Source organism: Anopheles merus, unplaced genomic scaffold (assembly GCF_017562075.2).
Source record: "Anopheles merus strain MAF unplaced genomic scaffold, AmerM5.1 LNR4000815, whole genome shotgun sequence".
NCBI lineage: Eukaryota > Metazoa > Arthropoda > Insecta > Diptera > Culicidae > Anopheles > Anopheles merus.
Window position 1 is genome coordinate 7,484 of NW_024428395.1, and position 22,561 is coordinate 30,044.

General features: G+C 45.2%; 2 long non-coding RNA genes across 2 annotated transcripts; both read right to left on the reverse strand.

Annotated features, from left to right (window-relative positions):
• Positions 1–4,228: 4,228 nt before the first annotated feature.
• Positions 4,229–4,438, reverse strand: LOC121603074. The gene is made up of 2 exons (XR_006006590.1): positions 4,325–4,438; positions 4,229–4,266 (listed from the first exon to the last, which is right to left on the reverse strand). It is a non-coding gene; the product is annotated as an uncharacterized LOC121603074 (long non-coding RNA).
• A 5,967-nt stretch (positions 4,439–10,405) lies between these two features.
• On the reverse strand, positions 10,406–10,615 carry LOC121603073. The gene is made up of 2 exons (XR_006006589.1): positions 10,502–10,615; positions 10,406–10,443 (listed from the first exon to the last, which is right to left on the reverse strand). It is a non-coding gene; the product is annotated as an uncharacterized LOC121603073 (long non-coding RNA).
• Positions 10,616–22,561: the final 11,946 nt, after the last annotated feature.

Genomic DNA, 22,561 nt, shown 5'->3' on the forward strand with positions numbered 1-22,561 from the left:
TCCCTTCACAGTACCGTCTTTCTGTGAACATTTGTGACACTACTTTCTCCTTCGTGATTTGTGAACATTCTTTTCGGTTAAATCGTGGACCTTACACATCGTTATTTCGCTAGTTGCTGATTCGCGTTTTTTGGTTTAAAGTGTTTGTGCGCCCGTGTTTTGTCCTGCTACGTCTGTACGTTTGCTGCGTAGCAATTGCGACAGTTTTTCGGCCACACCTTTTTTGGACACCATTTTCAAAAATCAGGACTAAGATTTTGTGCGTTACGTTTTCCGTGAGTGTTTGATTTATTCGTCGTGTAAATCGTCTTCTACGTTAGGATACGATTCTTTGAACATTTACGCGTTCGTGTTGTAACCCCGTCCCGCGTTCCGCGTCTCGCGTCCGATATTTCCGTATTCTACACGTCGGTTTAAGTGTCGATTGGTTTCGCGCGCAAAATCGTCATCTTAGTTCATCGTCCTCAGTGCATCAAAAATGGCCAACATGGAGCTCCTGCTTTCCCGCCGCTTAACCCTGGAAGAGAAATTGAACCGAGCATCTGTTTTCGTGTCGAACTACGTTCCTGCTAGAGACTGCTCCCAAGTACCGTTTCGAATTGCGGAACTTGAGAATCTGGCGGCCGAATTCGACAATGTTCAGCAGCATATCGAAAACTTGGCACCATCAGAGTTACGTGGAGAAGAAGGCCAAGTTCGTGCTGTCATCGAAGAGAAGCTGTACGTCACGAGAGCATCGTTAAGTGCGCTTTTGCCGCACGCGTCCTCCGCTACTTCATCTGCCAGCAGCGTGGCAGTGTCCGGCATAAAACTGCCTACCATTGCCCTACCGGAGTTTAGTGGAGACGACATGCATTGGGCTGCTTTTCGTGACACGTTCGAAGCGCTTATACACAACAATTCCGAGGTAATGGAAATTCAAAAATTCCATTATCTTCGCGCTGCATTAAAGGGTGAAGCTGCGAAGCTCATTGAATCGGTTCCATTATGCGCAGGAAATTATCAGATAGCTTGGAAGTCTTTGGTGGATCGCTACGCTAATGACTATCTGCAAAAGAAGAGACACCTGCAGTCAATATTTTGTATGGCCCGTGTAACTAGGGAATCTAATGTGGCCCTGCATAAGCTCGTGGACGATTTTGATCGTCATGTTAAAAATGCTGCAGCAACTCGGCGAGAAAACGGAGCATTGGAGCACCATGCTAGAGTATGTGCTGTGCACCAAGCAGCCAGAAGAGACCCTAAAAACGTGGGAAGATCATGCCTCCACATTAGAAACGCCTGACTACAATACTTTGATCGAGTTTCTGCAACGAAAAATGAGAATACTTGAGTCAATCTCCATGAACCATCAATCGAGCAGAGAGCCTACCTACCCACAGATGAGACGAACGCCAACGCATCTTTCTTCTTGCTCGTCTGTTGCGAGTACTACGAGAAAATGCCCACACTGCCAACATGGCCATCTGCTGGGAAACTGTTACAAGTTTATCCGCCTTCCGCTGTCTGAACGTATGCAGATAGTCCATACGAAGAGGGTATGTAACAATTGTTTAAAGGTAGGACATGTAGTACGTAGCTGCCCTGCGGTACATAATTGTAAACATTGTGGAGAGAGGCATCATTCTTTGTTGCATCGCGGTTCGAATAGCGCACCCGAAAGCCGAATGGAATCTAGTATGGCGATGTCAGCCTCTCCCGGTCCTCACAAAGCCATAAATGAAACTGTAGTGCACAGCCAAAATGCCGCGGGAGACATCGAGATAAATGAGCATGTTTTTCTTCTCACTGTGCGATTAGTTATTGTTGACGCATTTGGCCAGGAACATCCGGTTCGCGCTCTGCTGGATAGCGCGTCGCAGCCGAACTTAATGACCAAAAGACTCGCATGTTTACTTCAACTACCACGAGAGAGAGCGAATGTAAAAATCAACGGTGCTGGCAGTTGTACATCTCATGCTCGAGAAGCGGTCGTAGCTGAAGTGGTGTCGAAGAAGCAACCATTTAGTTGCACAATGAAGTTTTTGTTGATGGACAAGTTAACTGCTAACCTTCCTACTCAAGACGTATCTATCGCTGATTGGAAAATACCAGAAGGAATCGTGTTAGCTGATCCTCAATTCAATAAAGCACAGCCAGTTGACTTGATCATAGGGGCTAAACACTATTACTCTTTGTTCCCCTCCTCTGCGCGTTTGCAGTTATCTGATCAACTTCCGTGGCTGATTGAGAGTGTATTTGGTTGGATCGTAGCCGGCTCAGCAACTGCACAATTTCCTCCTCATTCTCCTGTGTCACAAGTATCTGCAGCCGTGTGCATGTTATCGCTGGAAGAAAGTATGGAGCGGTTTTGGAAGATCGAATCGCTGCAAAATAAAGATGGATACTCTCCCGAAGAAAAGAGGTGTGAAGAGCTGTACCAGAAGACGACGGAGAGAAATGAAGAAGGTCGATATATCGTACGCATGCCACGTCATCCTGACTTTGGACTGAGGCTTGGCGAATCTAAGTCAGGAGCACAGCGCAGATTTCACCTTCTGGAGAAAAGGTTTGAACGCGATTCAAAAGTGAAGGAGGAGTATCACGCGTTCATGAGAGAGTATCTGGATCTTGGGCACATGACTGCAGTACGTAAAGGAACGCCGGAACCTACAGAATGTTATTATTTGCCACACCACCCTGTATTTAAAGAAACAAGTACCACGACCAAAATACGGGTAGTATTTGATGGCTCGGCGAAAACCACAAGTGGCTTCTCTCTTAATGAATAGCTTTGCGTTGGCCCAGTGGTGCAAGATGATTTGCTGGATCAATTGTTGCGTTTTCGCACATACCGTGTTGCATTAGTTGGAGACATTGCCAAGATGTATAGGCAAGTGTTACTGCACCCTGATGATCGGGCTCTTGTACGCATTTTGTATAGATTCTCACCACAACACCCTTTGCAAGAATATGAGCTGAATACCGTAACGTATGGACTGGCTCCTTCTTCGTTTCTTGCGACACGAACGTTAGTGCAATTGGCAGAGGATGAAGGTGCTGTCTACGCTCTTGCTGGATCCGCGCTGAAGAAGAATTTTTATGTCGACGATTTTATCGGTGGAGCGCAATCCATCGAAGCTGCCATCCAGTTGCGGAAAGAGTTGAGCGTTCTACTGAGCAAAGGAGGTTTCGAGCTGCGAAAATGGACGTCCAATCGTCTAGAGGTGCTTGAGGGTTTGGATGATTCGCAGATCGGTACAAAATCATCGTTGTGTTTCGCTACCCATGAAACGGTGAAAACCCTTGGCATCAGCTGGCAGCCTCAAGAAGATGTGTTGCAATTTGATTGCATGATACAGCCAGACAGTGCAGTCGCAACAAAACGGTCAGTACTTTCCACTATAGCTAAAATGTATGACCCTTTAGGAATGATGGCTCCAATCATCATTCGCGCCAAAACCATCATGCAGGAGATGTGGGTGTCTTCGTGCGATTGGGACGATCCTTTGCCTGATTGTATTGTTGCTAAATGGAAGCAGTTTCAACGCGAGGTATCTTCTTTGACCAATTGTAGCATGGATCGCTATGTGTTGCTTCCTAATGTAACCAAAATGGAACTGCACACGTTTGCTGATGCGTCCATCGCTGCGTACGGAGCATGTACTTATGTGCGGTCGGAGGAAGCTGGTGTTGTTCGTGTCGTGCTACTGGCATCGAAGAGCAAAGTAGCGCCACTGAAGCGGTTATCCATCGCTCGACTTGAGCTGTGTGCCTGCGTCCTTGCTGTGCACTTACATAACCGCATTAAGCGTGCTATCGACATGAGGATAGATGGATCGTGGTTTTGGACCGATTCGTCAATTTGTCTAAATTGGTTAAAGCAGCCGCCGAATACATGGAAGACATTTGTTGCCAATAGAGTTTCCGAGATACAGCATTTTACCGCCGGATGCAAATGGAAACACGTTGCTGGAATTGAGAACCCAGCTGATTTAGTATCTCGTGGTATGTCAGTTGCTGATTTTAACGAGAGTCGATCGTGGAAACATGGGCCTTCGTGGCTCGCGCTCTCAGAGAAGTTTTGGCCCGTATCCGATCCTTCTGAAGGAGATGATGAAGAGAGAGCGCTGAAGGTGTTGCAGACATCGATTCATACGGCGCCGAGTTACAATTGGTTTTTCCTGCGTTGGTCATCGTATACTCGCCTTGTAAATGTTGTTGCATATTGTTTACGATTTGCCACGTACCTTCGGCAACTTGTTCAGCAAAAAAGGAGCAACAATTCTGCGGATATTTCGACGAATGAAGTGAATGAGGATGCAATCTCTGCAGAAGTGCTCACCGTTCAAGAGCGAGTAGAAGCCGTCAACGTTTTAGTCCGTCTTGCGCAGCGTGAAGTATTCGCCGAAGAATTACGGGATCTAAAAGAACGAAAGCAAGTGAGAAAATGTTCGGTTTTAAATCGACTTACCCCGTTCCTTGACGAAAAGGAAATCATCCGAGTAGGCGGTAGGCTAAACTTTGCGCAACTGCCCTTCCAAACCAAGCATCCTGCGGTTCTCCCAAAACATCACCCGTTGGCTCGTTTGATTGCTGAACATGAGCATCGTGTATTGCTGCATGGTGGAGGTCGTGTATTACTTTCACACATCCGTGAGGAGTTTTGGCCGATGAATGGACGAATGCTTGTCAAAAGCGTTGTGAGAAGCTGTTATCGATGCAATCGTTACCAACCTGCACTTGTGGAGCAGCAAACTGGTCAGCTGCCATCCGGAAGAGTGCAGCCGAGTCGACCATTTGCAGTTACTGGGGTTGATTATGCTGGACCGTTCTACTTGAAACCAGTACATCGTCGTGCCGCATCGTTGAAGGCGTACCTGTGCGTGTTTGTCTGCTTTGCTACAAAGGCAGTCCATTTGGAACTTGTTGGTGATTTGTCCACGCAAGGGTTTTTAGCTGCCCTAAGAAGATTCTGTGCAAGGAGAGGCTTACCAGAGCATTTGCACTCAGACAACGGGAAGAACTTTGAAGGAGCTAGGAACGAATTGAAGGAGTTATTCGAGCGGCTGTCCAATGAGGCCGAGATGGGCGCCATCGCAAAATCATGTGCTGAGCAAGGTATCCGATGGCACATGATACCACCCCGAGCACCACACTTTGGCGGTCTCTGGGAGGCTGCCGTGAAGACTGCAAAACGTCATCTGTTTCGTCACCTTGGGAGCACACGCCTTTCCTTCGAGGGCTACTATACGGTGCTGCATCAGATCGAGGCTGCCATGAATTCTCGTCCTCTATTGCCGGTATCTGATGATCCTAATGATTTAGCTGCACTAACCCCGTCTCATTTTTTAATAGGCACGTCCATGGTTGCCTTGCCAGATCCCGATTTCCAACACGTACCTATGAACACTTACGAGCACCTGCAGAAGCTTCAACTACTAGTGCAGAAGTTTTGGAAGCACTGGCAGAAGGAGTATCTCCAGGAAATGCAGAAGGTCCCGCGATCGAACGCACGAGCTGATGACATCCAGCCTGGAAGGATGGTGATTGTGGTCGACGAGCTACTCCCTACCACACGTTGGCCGTTAGCGCGTATAACTGATACTCACCCCGGACTGGACGGACTTGTACGAGTTGTAACGTTGCGTACCGCCAAGGGAACGATTAAGCGTCCGATTACGAAAATTTGCGTTTTACCCACTAGTAATCACACACTTTAAAGAACGTTGAGTTGAAAGCACATGTTTATTAGAAGCGGAGCCGCCTTGACAGGTGAAAGTTTGTTATTGTTTTGCTGTTGATGTCCCATCAAGGCGGGGAGTATGTTTACGTTTCATGTTTTTAAATGCCCATAGTTCCGAGTGAAATATTTCACTTGCGTTATTTGCATATGCGTTTCACCGATAAACGAAACGATTGACAGGTGCTGTTTGTGTGTATTGGTAGGGAATTAGATCGCGGGAATAAGCTGCCATAATGATATTCATTCTTGTAACCGACCACGAAGGAGAAATCGGCTCTCGACAGCGCGCGTTAAATAAAGTATGTAAAATTGTGAAAGCGTGTTCTGGTTTTCTTAAAAATATAGCACAACGTAGGGATTTGCGCGATCATAAATTGGTGCCGTGACCAGGATTGCTGCGGAAATTTAATTACATAACTTTTGTGCCTGTTTGTCCGTTTATTTGGTGCTCCGTCCCTTCACAGTACCGTCTTTCTGTGAACGTTTGTGACACTACTTTCTCCTTCGTGATTTGTGAACATTCTTTTCGGTTAAATCGTGGACCTTACACATCGTTATTTCGCTAGTTGCTGATTCGCGTTTTTTGGTTTAAAGTGTTTGTGCGCCCGTGTTTTGTCCTGCTACGTCTGTACGTTTGCTGCGTAGCAATTGCGACAGTTTTTCGGCCACACCTTTTTGGACACCATTTTCAAAAATCAGGACTAAGATTTTGTGCGTTACGTTTTCCGTGAGTGTTTGATTTATTCGTCGTGTAAATCGTCTTCTACGTTAGGATACGATTCTTTGAACATTTACGCGTTCGTGTTGTAACCCCGTCCCGCGTTCCGCGTCTCGCGTCCGATATTTCCGTATTCTACACGTCGGTTTAAGTGTCGATTGGTTTCGCGCGCAAAATCGTCATCTTAGTTCATCGTCCTCAGTGCATCAAAAATGGCCAACATGGAGCTCCTGCTTTCCCGCCGCTTAACCCTGGAAGAGAAATTGAACCGAGCATCTGTTTTCGTGTCGAACTACGTTCCTGCTAGAGACTGCTCCCAAGTACCGTTTCGAATTGCGGAACTTGAGAATCTGGCGGCCGAATTCGACAATGTTCAGCAGCATATCGAAAACTTGGCACCATCAGAGTTACGTGGAGAAGAAGGCCAAGTTCGTGCTGTCATCGAAGAGAAGCTGTACGTCACGAGAGCATCGTTAAGTGCGCTTTTGCCGCACGCGTCCTCCGCTACTTCATCTGCCAGCAGCGTGGCAGTGTCCGGCATAAAACTGCCTACCATTGCCCTACCGGAGTTTAGTGGAGACGACATGCATTGGGCTGCTTTTCGTGACACGTTCGAAGCGCTTATACACAACAATTCCGAGGTAATGGAAATTCAAAAATTCCATTATCTTCGCGCTGCATTAAAGGGTGAAGCTGCGAAGCTCATTGAATCGGTTCCATTATGCGCAGGAAATTATCAGATAGCTTGGAAGTCTTTGGTGGATCGCTACGCTAATGACTATCTGCAAAAGAAGAGACACCTGCAGTCAATATTTTGTATGGCCCGTGTAACTAGGGAATCTAATGTGGCCCTGCATAAGCTCGTGGACGATTTTGATCGTCATGTTAAAAATGCTGCAGCAACTCGGCGAGAAAACGGAGCATTGGAGCACCATGCTAGAGTATGTGCTGTGCACCAAGCAGCCAGAAGAGACCCTAAAAACGTGGGAAGATCATGCCTCCACATTAGAAACGCCTGACTACAATACTTTGATCGAGTTTCTGCAACGAAAAATGAGAATACTTGAGTCAATCTCCATGAACCATCAATCGAGCAGAGAGCCTACCTACCCACAGATGAGACGAACGCCAACGCATCTTTCTTCTTGCTCGTCTGTTGCGAGTACTACGAGAAAATGCCCACACTGCCAACATGGCCATCTGCTGGGAAACTGTTACAAGTTTATCCGCCTTCCGCTGTCTGAACGTATGCAGATAGTCCATACGAAGAGGGTATGTAACAATTGTTTAAAGGTAGGACATGTAGTACGTAGCTGCCCTGCGGTACATAATTGTAAACATTGTGGAGAGAGGCATCATTCTTTGTTGCATCGCGGTTCGAATAGCGCACCCGAAAGCCGAATGGAATCTAGTATGGCGATGTCAGCCTCTCCCGGTCCTCACAAAGCCATAAATGAAACTGTAGTGCACAGCCAAAATGCCGCGGGAGACATCGAGATAAATGAGCATGTTTTTCTTCTCACTGTGCGATTAGTTATTGTTGACGCATTTGGCCAGGAACATCCGGTTCGCGCTCTGCTGGATAGCGCGTCGCAGCCGAACTTAATGACCAAAAGACTCGCATGTTTACTTCAACTACCACGAGAGAGAGCGAATGTAAAAATCAACGGTGCTGGCAGTTGTACATCTCATGCTCGAGAAGCGGTCGTAGCTGAAGTGGTGTCGAAGAAGCAACCATTTAGTTGCACAATGAAGTTTTTGTTGATGGACAAGTTAACTGCTAACCTTCCTACTCAAGACGTATCTATCGCTGATTGGAAAATACCAGAAGGAATCGTGTTAGCTGATCCTCAATTCAATAAAGCACAGCCAGTTGACTTGATCATAGGGGCTAAACACTATTACTCTTTGTTCCCCTCCTCTGCGCGTTTGCAGTTATCTGATCAACTTCCGTGGCTGATTGAGAGTGTATTTGGTTGGATCGTAGCCGGCTCAGCAACTGCACAATTTCCTCCTCATTCTCCTGTGTCACAAGTATCTGCAGCCGTGTGCATGTTATCGCTGGAAGAAAGTATGGAGCGGTTTTGGAAGATCGAATCGCTGCAAAATAAAGATGGATACTCTCCCGAAGAAAAGAGGTGTGAAGAGCTGTACCAGAAGACGACGGAGAGAAATGAAGAAGGTCGATATATCGTACGCATGCCACGTCATCCTGACTTTGGACTGAGGCTTGGCGAATCTAAGTCAGGAGCACAGCGCAGATTTCACCTTCTGGAGAAAAGGTTTGAACGCGATTCAAAAGTGAAGGAGGAGTATCACGCGTTCATGAGAGAGTATCTGGATCTTGGGCACATGACTGCAGTACGTAAAGGAACGCCGGAACCTACAGAATGTTATTATTTGCCACACCACCCTGTATTTAAAGAAACAAGTACCACGACCAAAATACGGGTAGTATTTGATGGCTCGGCGAAAACCACAAGTGGCTTCTCTCTTAATGAATAGCTTTGCGTTGGCCCAGTGGTGCAAGATGATTTGCTGGATCAATTGTTGCGTTTTCGCACATACCGTGTTGCATTAGTTGGAGACATTGCCAAGATGTATAGGCAAGTGTTACTGCACCCTGATGATCGGGCTCTTGTACGCATTTTGTATAGATTCTCACCACAACACCCTTTGCAAGAATATGAGCTGAATACCGTAACGTATGGACTGGCTCCTTCTTCGTTTCTTGCGACACGAACGTTAGTGCAATTGGCAGAGGATGAAGGTGCTGTCTACGCTCTTGCTGGATCCGCGCTGAAGAAGAATTTTTATGTCGACGATTTTATCGGTGGAGCGCAATCCATCGAAGCTGCCATCCAGTTGCGGAAAGAGTTGAGCGTTCTACTGAGCAAAGGAGGTTTCGAGCTGCGAAAATGGACGTCCAATCGTCTAGAGGTGCTTGAGGGTTTGGATGATTCGCAGATCGGTACAAAATCATCGTTGTGTTTCGCTACCCATGAAACGGTGAAAACCCTTGGCATCAGCTGGCAGCCTCAAGAAGATGTGTTGCAATTTGATTGCATGATACAGCCAGACAGTGCAGTCGCAACAAAACGGTCAGTACTTTCCACTATAGCTAAAATGTATGACCCTTTAGGAATGATGGCTCCAATCATCATTCGCGCCAAAACCATCATGCAGGAGATGTGGGTGTCTTCGTGCGATTGGGACGATCCTTTGCCTGATTGTATTGTTGCTAAATGGAAGCAGTTTCAACGCGAGGTATCTTCTTTGACCAATTGTAGCATGGATCGCTATGTGTTGCTTCCTAATGTAACCAAAATGGAACTGCACACGTTTGCTGATGCGTCCATCGCTGCGTACGGAGCATGTACTTATGTGCGGTCGGAGGAAGCTGGTGTTGTTCGTGTCGTGCTACTGGCATCGAAGAGCAAAGTAGCGCCACTGAAGCGGTTATCCATCGCTCGACTTGAGCTGTGTGCCTGCGTCCTTGCTGTGCACTTACATAACCGCATTAAGCGTGCTATCGACATGAGGATAGATGGATCGTGGTTTTGGACCGATTCGTCAATTTGTCTAAATTGGTTAAAGCAGCCGCCGAATACATGGAAGACATTTGTTGCCAATAGAGTTTCCGAGATACAGCATTTTACCGCCGGATGCAAATGGAAACACGTTGCTGGAATTGAGAACCCAGCTGATTTAGTATCTCGTGGTATGTCAGTTGCTGATTTTAACGAGAGTCGATCGTGGAAACATGGGCCTTCGTGGCTCGCGCTCTCAGAGAAGTTTTGGCCCGTATCCGATCCTTCTGAAGGAGATGATGAAGAGAGAGCGCTGAAGGTGTTGCAGACATCGATTCATACGGCGCCGAGTTACAATTGGTTTTTCCTGCGTTGGTCATCGTATACTCGCCTTGTAAATGTTGTTGCATATTGTTTACGATTTGCCACGTACCTTCGGCAACTTGTTCAGCAAAAAAGGAGCAACAATTCTGCGGATATTTCGACGAATGAAGTGAATGAGGATGCAATCTCTGCAGAAGTGCTCACCGTTCAAGAGCGAGTAGAAGCCGTCAACGTTTTAGTCCGTCTTGCGCAGCGTGAAGTATTCGCCGAAGAATTACGGGATCTAAAAGAACGAAAGCAAGTGAGAAAATGTTCGGTTTTAAATCGACTTACCCCGTTCCTTGACGAAAAGGAAATCATCCGAGTAGGCGGTAGGCTAAACTTTGCGCAACTGCCCTTCCAAACCAAGCATCCTGCGGTTCTCCCAAAACATCACCCGTTGGCTCGTTTGATTGCTGAACATGAGCATCGTGTATTGCTGCATGGTGGAGGTCGTGTATTACTTTCACACATCCGTGAGGAGTTTTGGCCGATGAATGGACGAATGCTTGTCAAAAGCGTTGTGAGAAGCTGTTATCGATGCAATCGTTACCAACCTGCACTTGTGGAGCAGCAAACTGGTCAGCTGCCATCCGGAAGAGTGCAGCCGAGTCGACCATTTGCAGTTACTGGGGTTGATTATGCTGGACCGTTCTACTTGAAACCAGTACATCGTCGTGCCGCATCGTTGAAGGCGTACCTGTGCGTGTTTGTCTGCTTTGCTACAAAGGCAGTCCATTTGGAACTTGTTGGTGATTTGTCCACGCAAGGGTTTTTAGCTGCCCTAAGAAGATTCTGTGCAAGGAGAGGCTTACCAGAGCATTTGCACTCAGACAACGGGAAGAACTTTGAAGGAGCTAGGAACGAATTGAAGGAGTTATTCGAGCGGCTGTCCAATGAGGCCGAGATGGGCGCCATCGCAAAATCATGTGCTGAGCAAGGTATCCGATGGCACATGATACCACCCCGAGCACCACACTTTGGCGGTCTCTGGGAGGCTGCCGTGAAGACTGCAAAACGTCATCTGTTTCGTCACCTTGGGAGCACACGCCTTTCCTTCGAGGGCTACTATACGGTGCTGCATCAGATCGAGGCTGCCATGAATTCTCGTCCTCTATTGCCGGTATCTGATGATCCTAATGATTTAGCTGCACTAACCCCGTCTCATTTTTTAATAGGCACGTCCATGGTTGCCTTGCCAGATCCCGATTTCCAACACGTACCTATGAACACTTACGAGCACCTGCAGAAGCTTCAACTACTAGTGCAGAAGTTTTGGAAGCACTGGCAGAAGGAGTATCTCCAGGAAATGCAGAAGGTCCCGCGATCGAACGCACGAGCTGATGACATCCAGCCTGGAAGGATGGTGATTGTGGTCGACGAGCTACTCCCTACCACACGTTGGCCGTTAGCGCGTATAACTGATACTCACCCCGGACTGGACGGACTTGTACGAGTTGTAACGTTGCGTACCGCCAAGGGAACGATTAAGCGTCCGATTACGAAAATTTGCGTTTTACCCACTAGTAATCACACACTTTAAAGAACGTTGAGTTGAAAGCACATGTTTATTAGAAGCGGAGCCGCCTTGACAGGTGAAAGTTTGTTATTGTTTTGCTGTTGATGTCCCATCAAGGCGGGGAGTATGTTTACGTTTCATGTTTTTAAATGCCCATAGTTCCGAGTGAAATATTTCACTTGCGTTATTTGCATATGCGTTTCACCGATAAACGAAACGATTGACAGGTGCTGTTTTTGTGTGTATTGGTAGGGAATTAGATCGCGGGAATAAGCTGCCATAATGATATTCATTCTTGTAACCGACCACGAAGGAGAAACGGCTCTCGACAGCGCGCGTTAAATAAAGTATGTAAAATTGTGAAAGCGTGTTCTGGTTTTCTTAAAAATATACCACAACGTAGGGATTTGCGCGATCAGTATCTTTGCTAAGCGATCGTCGCAACAATCTTTAAAAACTTTTCGTTAAAAGTTTCGTGTTACCAAAATGCCCGCGAATAAGTGCGAGTGTATAATGTGCGATTCGCCAAACGATATCGATGACATGGTGCAGTGTCAAGAGTGTAAAAAGTGGTGCCACTTTAGTTGCGCCGGAGTTGCTGAAAGTGTGGCAGAAGAGTACTGGGTGTGTGAAAAGTGCGTAGGAAAAGGGCCAGGACCGTCGAAGAAGACGAGGCGCCCGAAGAGCGAGAAAGCGATGGCGGTTGCAGCAGGACCAAGTCAGCAGCCCGATCCTCTTAAAAGTGCAGAGAGATCGGAGTCGATGCCTGGTACTAGCGAGGAACCATCAGCTAAGCCTCTAAAAGTCCCTACCATTGCCAAAAGCCACTCGAGAAAATCTGCCTCCAGCTCCTCACGTATATCGGCACAAGTGGCACTCCAACGTTTGGAGAAGGAGCAAGAGTTGCAGAAACAAAAACTGCTGGCGGAGTAGCAGAAAATGGAAGCCGAGATTACGGCAAAAATGGCTGAAATGCAACTGCAACATCAAACGCTACAAAATGCCTTGGAAGATGAGCTGGAAAATCTCTCAGTTTATTCCTCCATCGCCAAAACTGATAGAACAGCTGAATGGGTGAAGCGTCAGGAACAGAAACAGCGAGAAACATCGGCCAAACCAACAGTTCGAAATGAAGCTGAACCCTCCTCGCTGCAAAAGCTGCAGGCAAATTCGTCAACCCCGCTGGAGATGCCTGCACGAACGACGGTGCATAACATTGCACAACCCAGAGAACTCCCAACGCAATACAGGCAATTGGTAAGTTCGTCAATCCCACTCGAAACACCCGTGCGGACAGCAGCGCAGAGCATCGCGCGAGATATGTTTCCGAAAAAGCTACCAATATTCTCCGGATGCTCAAAGGAATGGGCAGTGTTTCTCAACTGTTACGAGGAGACGACAAAGGCTTGTGGCTACACGGACGGTGAAAATACCATCAGGTGGTAGAATGTTTAAGAGGCCCCGCTCGAGACGCCGTCCAGTCAAAGCTGAGGTTACCCAATGCCGCGCCTTTCATCATCAAGCGACTAGAAAAGCTTTTTGGAAAACCGGCCCAGCTCATTAGGCTGCTCACGGATAACGCGCGAAAACTCGATCCGCCGAAACCCGAACAACTGAACAGCTTGATCACGTTCGGCCTAGAAGTGATAAACCTGTGTGACCACCTAAAGCTTAGCAACATGCAAAGCCATTTCAACAACCCCGAGCTATTGGCGGATCTGGTGGAAAAACTACCGGCTACAAGAAGGCTAGAATGGTCTCGGTATAAAAACCAATTTGCCGAACCAACATTGAAGCATTTCGGAGATTTTATGGAGGCTTTGGTAGATGACGCATGCGACGTTACCGCTTATGTTCCCCCCGAACAGATAACTCAAGGAGCTCTAGAAGTTTCCATTCACACGTCCACGCACGACCTGCTGAAACGGAACCGACTACGAGTGTTCCGAATGCTCCTCTACCCAGCCACGTCAAGTGTCTGTTTTGCGCCATACGTGGACACGTTGCCAAACACTGCGAAGTGTTTAAACGGTTGAACGTGGACGAGCGATGCGAAAACGTGGCGAAACTTCAACTCTGCTCGACCTGCCTCAATAAACACGGGTCCAAACCGTGCCGATCGCGATTCCTGTGTCGTGTCCCAGGATGCAGCGAACGACATCATACCTTGCTGCACCGTGGCCAGAACACATATCGAGAGGTGCACTACCAAGCGCATCACCTCTCGAAACAATCGACAATCTTTCGCATCGTTCCCGTGACTGTCTACAATAATGGAAGAGCCGTAGATGCAGTAGCCTTCCTGGACGAGGGATCATCTGTTACAATTGTGGAAGCGGACCTGGCCCTACAATTGGGGCTCAACGGAGAGGCAGATCCATTGGAGCTTTGTTGGACGTCTGACGTATCCCGGAAAGAAGAAGCGTCTCGCCGCGTGAGCTTCGATATATCAGCGAAGGGGGGAGGGCGGCGCTACAACATAGCGGCCGCCCACACCATAAACAAGCTAAGTCTCCCGTCTAATGACTTTAATTACGACACACTGATAAGTACTTTTACTCATCTACAGCACCTTCCGACAACATCGCTCGAGACGGCAAGACCCACCCTGCTAATCGGACTCAGCGATGTGAACCTGATACGGCCACTGGAGACACGGTTCGGACAGCCCGACGAGCCCATCGCTGTGAAAAGCATCCTAGGTTGGGCCATCTACGGCCCAAACAACGAGAGTGCTACAAAGATGATGCTGGGAATCCATCAAATCCCGCGTCAACTGGAGGAATGTTCCTGCGTCGACTCCCGCGAAGGGGGAACAACAAGCGGTCCTTTCCCTGAGGCCCCACACGAAAACTCCCGCGGAACCCATCGCGAAGAGGGAGTGAATGAAGCTACTCAGGAAGGTCACACATCTGCACAACAATCGGTAGCTCGGCTGGTACAAAAGAAAAACTGCGTACAATACCCGATCTAGCAAGTGCTTTACGAAGTAACTACCAGCGAATGATAATCCTCTCCGAGGCTATGTGGGATCGTTGGTTGAAAGAATACATACCAACACTGAACCGTCGAACCAAATGGCTAAAATCCTGTAAGCAGCTTCAAATAGGGGATCTATGTTTCATAACTGAAGGTCCGAGGAAGGAATGGTTACGAGCGATAGTGGAAGAAACGTTCCCAGGGAAAGATGGTATCGTTCGACAAGCTTTAGTCCGCACTGCCACAGGTAAAATGCTAAAGCGTCCCACAGTTAAGCTAGCAGTAATAGATGTTGAAGTAGATCAGGAGCAACACCACCAAAAAGCTCAGCAGGGATAAAACCGGAAACAGAAGTAGTGAACGGCAAACTCGTGCAAGCAGATGCGTTCACGGGGAAGAGAATGTTGACATAAACACCACGAGGCCATAACTGACAGTCGGTATGTGACGTTTAGAGACCAGGGCAAGATCGAGCGCACTCACTCTGCTACCAAACAACAGATGGCGCTATCTAAGCAGGAGAAAGGGATAACTGACGAAAACGGCAGAGGAGTACAACTAGATATTCCCGAAAAGGGACAAATCAGACATTAGGTCGAGATCGGTCAAAGAAAGGGTCGACTGAGGTCAAAGACATAAGAAGCGTGCTTGAACGAAATCAAGGGCAATAGCAAAGGAGAAACGGTGCAAAAGAAACGTTTTTAAAGTGAAGAAAAATAAAAGCAATTCTCGCTATTAAAAGTTCTACTCGCGCCTTTTCTTTCAAAAATATCTTTGCTAAGCGATCGTCGCAACATGCACTATGACCCATTTTGAGACTTTTTCATCGCCAAGATCCTTATTATTGTGTTCCAGGGCTTTGGTTTGGTTATTCAAGAAGCCTCAATGATATAAGAACGATAATGGTTGACCTTGCATTTTCGTCAAAATTTCAACCAGGGCCATATGGATGGATGGGAAAGTTGGACATTCCTTCAAATGGCCATAACTTCGTAACCATGTGTCCTAGCAAGACGATTAAGACAGTTTTGGAAAGGTATTGAAGCGGTCTTCTAAAGCCGCACATGGGTTCTACGATTAAACTCACGGGTAGTCTTGTAAATGGCCTCTGAATGCATTTTACTCGGGAAAACTTATCAATTGTAGCATGGGTATATAGTGCACTATGACCCATTTTGAGACTTTTTCATCGCCAAGATCCTTATTATTGTGTTCCAGGGCTTTGGTTTGGTTATTCAAGAAGCCTCAATGATATAAGAACGATAATGGTTGACCTTGGATTTTCGTCAAAATTTCAACCAGGGCCATATGGATGGATGGGAAAGTTGGACATTCCTTCAAATGGCCATAACTTCGTAACCATGTGTCCTAGCGAGACGATTAAGACAGTTTTGGAAAGGTATTGAAGCGGTCTTCTAAAGCCGCACATGGGTTCTACGATTAAACTCACGGATAGTCTTGTAAATGGGCTCTGAATGCATTTTACTCGGGAAAACCTATCAATTTTAGCATGCGTATATAGTGCACTATGACCCATTTTGAGACTTTTTCATCGCCAAGATCCTTATTATTGTGTTCCAGGGCTTTGGTTTGGTTATTTAAGAAGCCTCAATGATATAAGAACGATAATGGTTGACCTTGCATAGACCTTGCATTTTCGTCAAAATTTCAACCATGGCCATATGGATGGATGGGAAAGTTGGACATTCCTTCAAATGGCCATAACTTCGTAACCATGTGTCCTAGCGAGACGATTAAGACAGTTTTGGAAAGGTATTGAAGCGGTCTTCTAAAGCCGCACATGGGTTCTACGATTAAACTCACGGGTAGTCTTGTAAATGGGCTCTGAATGCATTTTACTCGGGAAAACCTATCAATTGTAGCATGCGTATATAGTGCACTATGACCCATTTTGAGACTTTTTCATCGCCAAGATCCTTATTATTGTGTTCCAGGGCTTTGGTTTGGTTATTCAAGAAGCCTCAATGATATAAGAACGATAATGGTTGACCTTGCATTTTCGTCAAAATTTCAACCAGGGCCATATGGATGGATGGGAAAGTTGGACATACCTTCAAATGGTCATAACTTCGTAACCATGTGTCCTAGCGAGACGATTAAGACAGCTTTTGAAAGGTATTGAAGCGGTCTTCTAAAGCCGCACATGGGTTCTACGATTAAACTCACGGATAGTCTTGTAAATGGGCTCTGAATGCATTTTACTCGGGAAAACCTATCAATTTTAGCATGCGTATATAGTGCACTATGACCCATTTTGAGACTTTTTCATCGCTAAGATCCTTATTATTGTGTTCCAGGGCTTTGGTTTGGTTATTCAAGAAGCCTCAATGATATAAGAACGATAATGGTTGACCTTGCATTTTCGTCAAAATTTCAACCATGGCCATATGGATGGATGGGAAAGTTGGACATTCCTTCAAATGGCCATAACTTCGTAACCATGTGTCCTAGCGAGACGATTAAGACAGTTTTTGAAAGGTATTGAAGCGGTCTTCTAAAGCCCCATATGGGTTCTACGATTCAACTCACGGATAGTCTTGTAAATGGGCTCTGAATGCATTTTACTCGGGAAAACCTATCAATTTTAGCATGCGTATATAGTGCACTATGACCCATTTTGAGACTTTTTCATCGCCAAGTTCCTTATTATTGTGTTCCAGGGCTTTGGTTTGGTTATTCAAGAAGCCTCAATGATATAAGAACGATAATGGTTGACCTTGCATTTTCATCAAAATGTCAACCATGGCCATATGGATGGATGGGAAAGTTGGACCTTCCTTCAAATGGCCATAACTTCGTAACCATGTGTCCTAGCGAGACGATTAAGACAGTTTTGGAAAGGTATTGAAGCGGTCTTCTTAAGTCGCACATGTGTTCTAAGATTAAACTCACGGGTAGTCTTGTAAATGGGCTCTGAATGCATTTTACTCGGGAAAACCTATCAATTTTAGCATGTATATATAGTGCACTATGACCCATTTTGAGACTTTTTCATCGCCAAGATCCTTATTATTGTGTTCCAGGGCTTTGGTTTGGTTATTCAAGAAGCCTCAATGATATAAGAACGATAATGGTTGACCTTGGATTTTCGTCAAAATTTCAACCAGGGCCATATGGATGGATGGGAAAGTTGGACATTCCTTCAAATGGCCATAACTTCGTAACCATGTGTCCTAGCGAGACGATTAAGACAGTTTGGAAAGGTATTGAAGCGGTCTTCTAAAGCCGCACATGGGTTCTACGATTAAACTCACGGATAGTCTTGTAAATGGGCTCTGAATGCATTTTACTCGGGAAAACCTATCAATTTTAGCATGCGTATATAGTGCACTATGACCCATTTTGAGACTTTTCATCGCCAAGATCCTTATTATTGTGTTCCAGGGCTTTGGTTTGGTTATTCAAGAAGCCTCAATGATATAAGAACGATAATGGTTGACCTTGCATTTTCGTCAAAATTTCAACCATGGCCATATGGATGGATGGGAAAGTTGGACATTCCTTCAAATGGCCATAACTTCGTAACCATGTGTCCTAGCGAGACGATTAAGACAGTTTTGGAAAGGTATTGAAGCGGTCTTCTAAAGCCGCACATGGGTTCTACGATTAAACTCACGGGTAGTCTTGTAAATGGCCTCTGAATGCATTTTACTCGGGAAAACCTATCAATTGTAGCATGCGTATATAGTGCACTATGACCCATTTTGAGACTTTTTCATCGCCAAGATCCTTATTATTGTGTTCCAGGGCTTTGGTTTGGTTATTCAAGAAGCCTCAATGATATAAGAACGATAATGGTTGACCTTGCATTTTCGTCAAAATTTCAACCATGGCCATATGGATGGATGGGAAAGTTGGAACTTCCTTCAAATGGCCATAACTTCGTAACCATGTGTCCTAGCGAGACGATTAAGACAGTTTTGGAAAGGTATTGAAGCGGTCTTCTAAAGCCCCATATGGGTTCTACGATTCAACTCACGGATAGTCTTGTAAATGGGCTCTGAATGCATTTTACTCGGGAAAACCTATCAATTTTAGCATGCGTATATAGTGCACTATGACCCATTTTGAGACTTTTTCATCGCCAAGATCCGTATTATTGTGTTCCAGGGCTTTGGTTTGGTTATTCAAGAAGCCTCAATGATATAAGAACTATAATGGTTGACCTTGCATTTTCGTCAAAATTTCAACCATGGCCATATGGATGGATGGGAAAGTTGGACATTCCTTCAAATGGCCATAACTTCGTAACCATGTGTCCTAGCGAGACGATTAAGACAGTTTTGGAAAGGTATTAAAGCGGTCTTCTAAAGCCGCACATGGATTCTACAATTAAACTCACGGATAGTCTTGTAAATGGGCTCTGAATGCATTTTACTCGGGAAAACCTATCAATTTTAGCATGCGTATATAGTGCACTATGACCCATTTGAGACTTTTTCATCGCCAAGATCCGTATTATTGTGTTCCAGGGCTTTGGTTTGGTTATTCAAGAAGCCTCAATGATATAAGAACTATAATGGTTGACCTTGCATTTTCGTCAAAATTTCAACCATGGCCATATGGATGGAGGGGAAAGTTGGACATTCCTTCAAATGGCCATAACTTCGTAACCATGTGTCCTAGCGAGACTATTAAGACAGTTTTGGAAAGGTATTGAAGCGGTCTTCTAAAGCCGCACATGGGTTCTACGATTAAACTCACGGATAGTCTTGTAAATGGGCTCTGAATGCATTTTACTCGGGAAAACCTATCAATTTTAGCATGCGTATATAGTGCACTATGACCCATTTTGAGACTTTTTCATCGCCAAGATCCTTATTATTGTGTTCCAGGCTTTGGTTTGGTTATTCAAGAAGCCTTAATGATATAAGAACGATAATGTTGACCTTGCATTTTCGTCAAAATTCAACCATGGCCATATGGATGGAGGGGAAAGTTGGACATTCCTTCAAATGGCCATAACTTCGTAACCATGTGTCCTAGCGAGACGATTAAGACAGTTTTGGAAAGGTATTGAAGCGGTCTTCTAAAGCCGCACATGGGTTTCTACGATTAAACTCACGGGTAGTCTTGTAAATGGGCTCTGAATGCATTTTACTCGGGAAAACCTATCAATTTTAGCATGCGTATATAGTGCACTATGACCCATTTTGAGACTTTTTCATCGCCAAGATCCTTATTATTGTGTTCCAGGGCTTTGGTTTGGTTATTCAAGAAGCCTCAATGATATAAGAACGATAATGGTTGACCTTGCATTTTCGTCAAAATTTCAACCATGGCCATATGGATGGATGGAAAGTTGGACATTCCTTCAAATGGCCATAGTTTCGTAACCATGTGTCCTAGCGAGACGATTAAGACAGTTTTGGAAAGGTATTGAAGCGGTCTTCTAAAGCCGCACATGGGTTCTACGATTAAACTCACGGATAGTCTTGTAAATGGGCTCTGAATGCATTTTACTCGGGAAAACCTATCAATTTTAGCATGCGTATATAGTGCACTATGACCCATTTTGAGACTTTTTCATCGCCAAGATCCTTATTATTGTGTTCCAGGGCTTTGGTTTGGTTATTCAAGAAGCCTCAATGATATAAGAACGATAATGGTGACCTTGCATTTTCGTCAAAATTTCAACCATGGCCATATGGATGGATGGGAAAGTTGGACATTCCTTCACATGGCCATAACATCGTAACCATGTGTCCTAGCGAGACGATTAAGACAGTTTTGGAAAGGTATTGAAGCGGTCTTCTAAAGCCGTACATGGGTTCTACGATTAAACTCACGGATAGTCTTGTAAATGGGCTCTGAATGCATTTTACTCGGGAAAACCTATCAATTTTAGCATGCGTATATAGTGCACTATGACCCATTTTGAGACTTTTTTCATCGCCAAGATCCTTATTATTGTGTTCCAGGGCTTTGGTTTGGTTATTCAAGAAGCCTCAATGATATAAGAACGATAATGGTTGACCTTGCATTTTCGTCAAAATTTCAACCATGGCCATATGGATGGATGGGAAAGTTAGACATTCCTTCAAATGGCCATAACTTCGTAACCATGTGTCCTAGCGAGACGATTAAGACAGTTTTGGAAAGGTATTGAAGCGGTCTTCTAAAGCCGCACATGGGTTCTACGATTGAACTCACGGATAGTCTTGTAAATGGGCTCTGAATGCATTTACTTGGGAAAACCTATCAATTTTAGCATGCGTATATAGTGCACTATGACCCATTTTGAGACTTTTTCATCGCCAAGATCCTTATTATTGTGTTCCAGGGCTTTGGTTTGGTTATCAAGAAGCCTCAATGATATAAGAACGATAATGGTTGACCTTGCATTTTCGTCAAATTTCAACCATGGCCATATGGATGGATGGGAAAGTTGGATATTCCTTCAAATGGCCATAACTTCGTAACCATGTGTCCTAGCGAGACGATTAAGACAGTTTTGGAAAGGTATTGAAGCGGTCTTCTAAAGCCGCACATGGTTCTACGATTAAACTCACGGATAGTCTTGTAAATGGCTCTGAATGCATTTTACTCGGGAAAACCTATCAATTTAGCATGCGTATATAGTGCACTATGACCATTTTGAGACTTTTTCATCGCCAAGATCCTTATTATTGTGTTCCAGGGCTTTGGTTTGGTTATCAAGAAGCCTCAATGATATAAGAACGATAATGGTTGACCTTGCATTTTCGTCAAAATTTCAACCATGGCCATATGGATGGATGGGAAAGTTGGACATTCCTTCAAATGGTCATAACTTCGTAACCATGTGTCCTAGCGAGACGATTAAGACAGTTTTGGAAAGGTATTGAAGCGGTCTTCTAAAGCCGCACATGGGTTCTACGATTAAACTCACGGATAGTCTTGTAAATGGGCTCTGAATGCATTTTACTCGGGAAAACCTATAAATTTTAGCATGGTATATAGTGCACTATGACCCATTTTGAGACTTTTTCATCGCCAAGATCCTTATTATTGTGTTCCAGGGCTTTGGTTTGGTTATTCAAGAAGCCTCAATGATATAAGAACGATAATGGTTGACCTTGCATTTTCGTCAAAATTTCATCCATGGCCATATGGATGGATGGGAAAGTTGGACATTCCTTCAAATGGCCATAACTTCGTAACCATGTGTCCTAGCGAGACGATTAAGACAGTTTTGGAAAGGTATTGAAGCGGTCTTCTAATGCCGCACATGGGTTCTACGATTAAACTCACGGATAGTCTTGTAAATGGGCTCTGAATGCATTTTACTCGGGAAAACCTATCAATTTTAGCATGCGTATATAGTGCACTATGACCCATTTTGAGACTTTTTCATCGCCAAGATCCTTATTATTGTGTTCCAGGGCTTTGGTTTGGTTATGCAAGAAGCCTCAATGATATAAGAACGATAATGGTTGACCTTGCATTTTCGTTCAAAATTTCAACCATGGCCATATGTATGGATGGGAAAGTTGGCATTCCTTCAAATGGCCATAACTTCGTAACATGTGTCCTAGCGAGACGATTAAGACAGTTTTGGAAAGGTATTGAAGCGGTCTTCTAAAGCCGCACATGGGTTCTACGATTAAACTCACGGGTAGTCTAGTAAATGGCCTATAAATGCATTTTACTCTCGGAAAACCTATCAATTTTAGCATGCGTATATAGTGCACTATGACCCATTTTGAGACTTTTTCATCATCGCC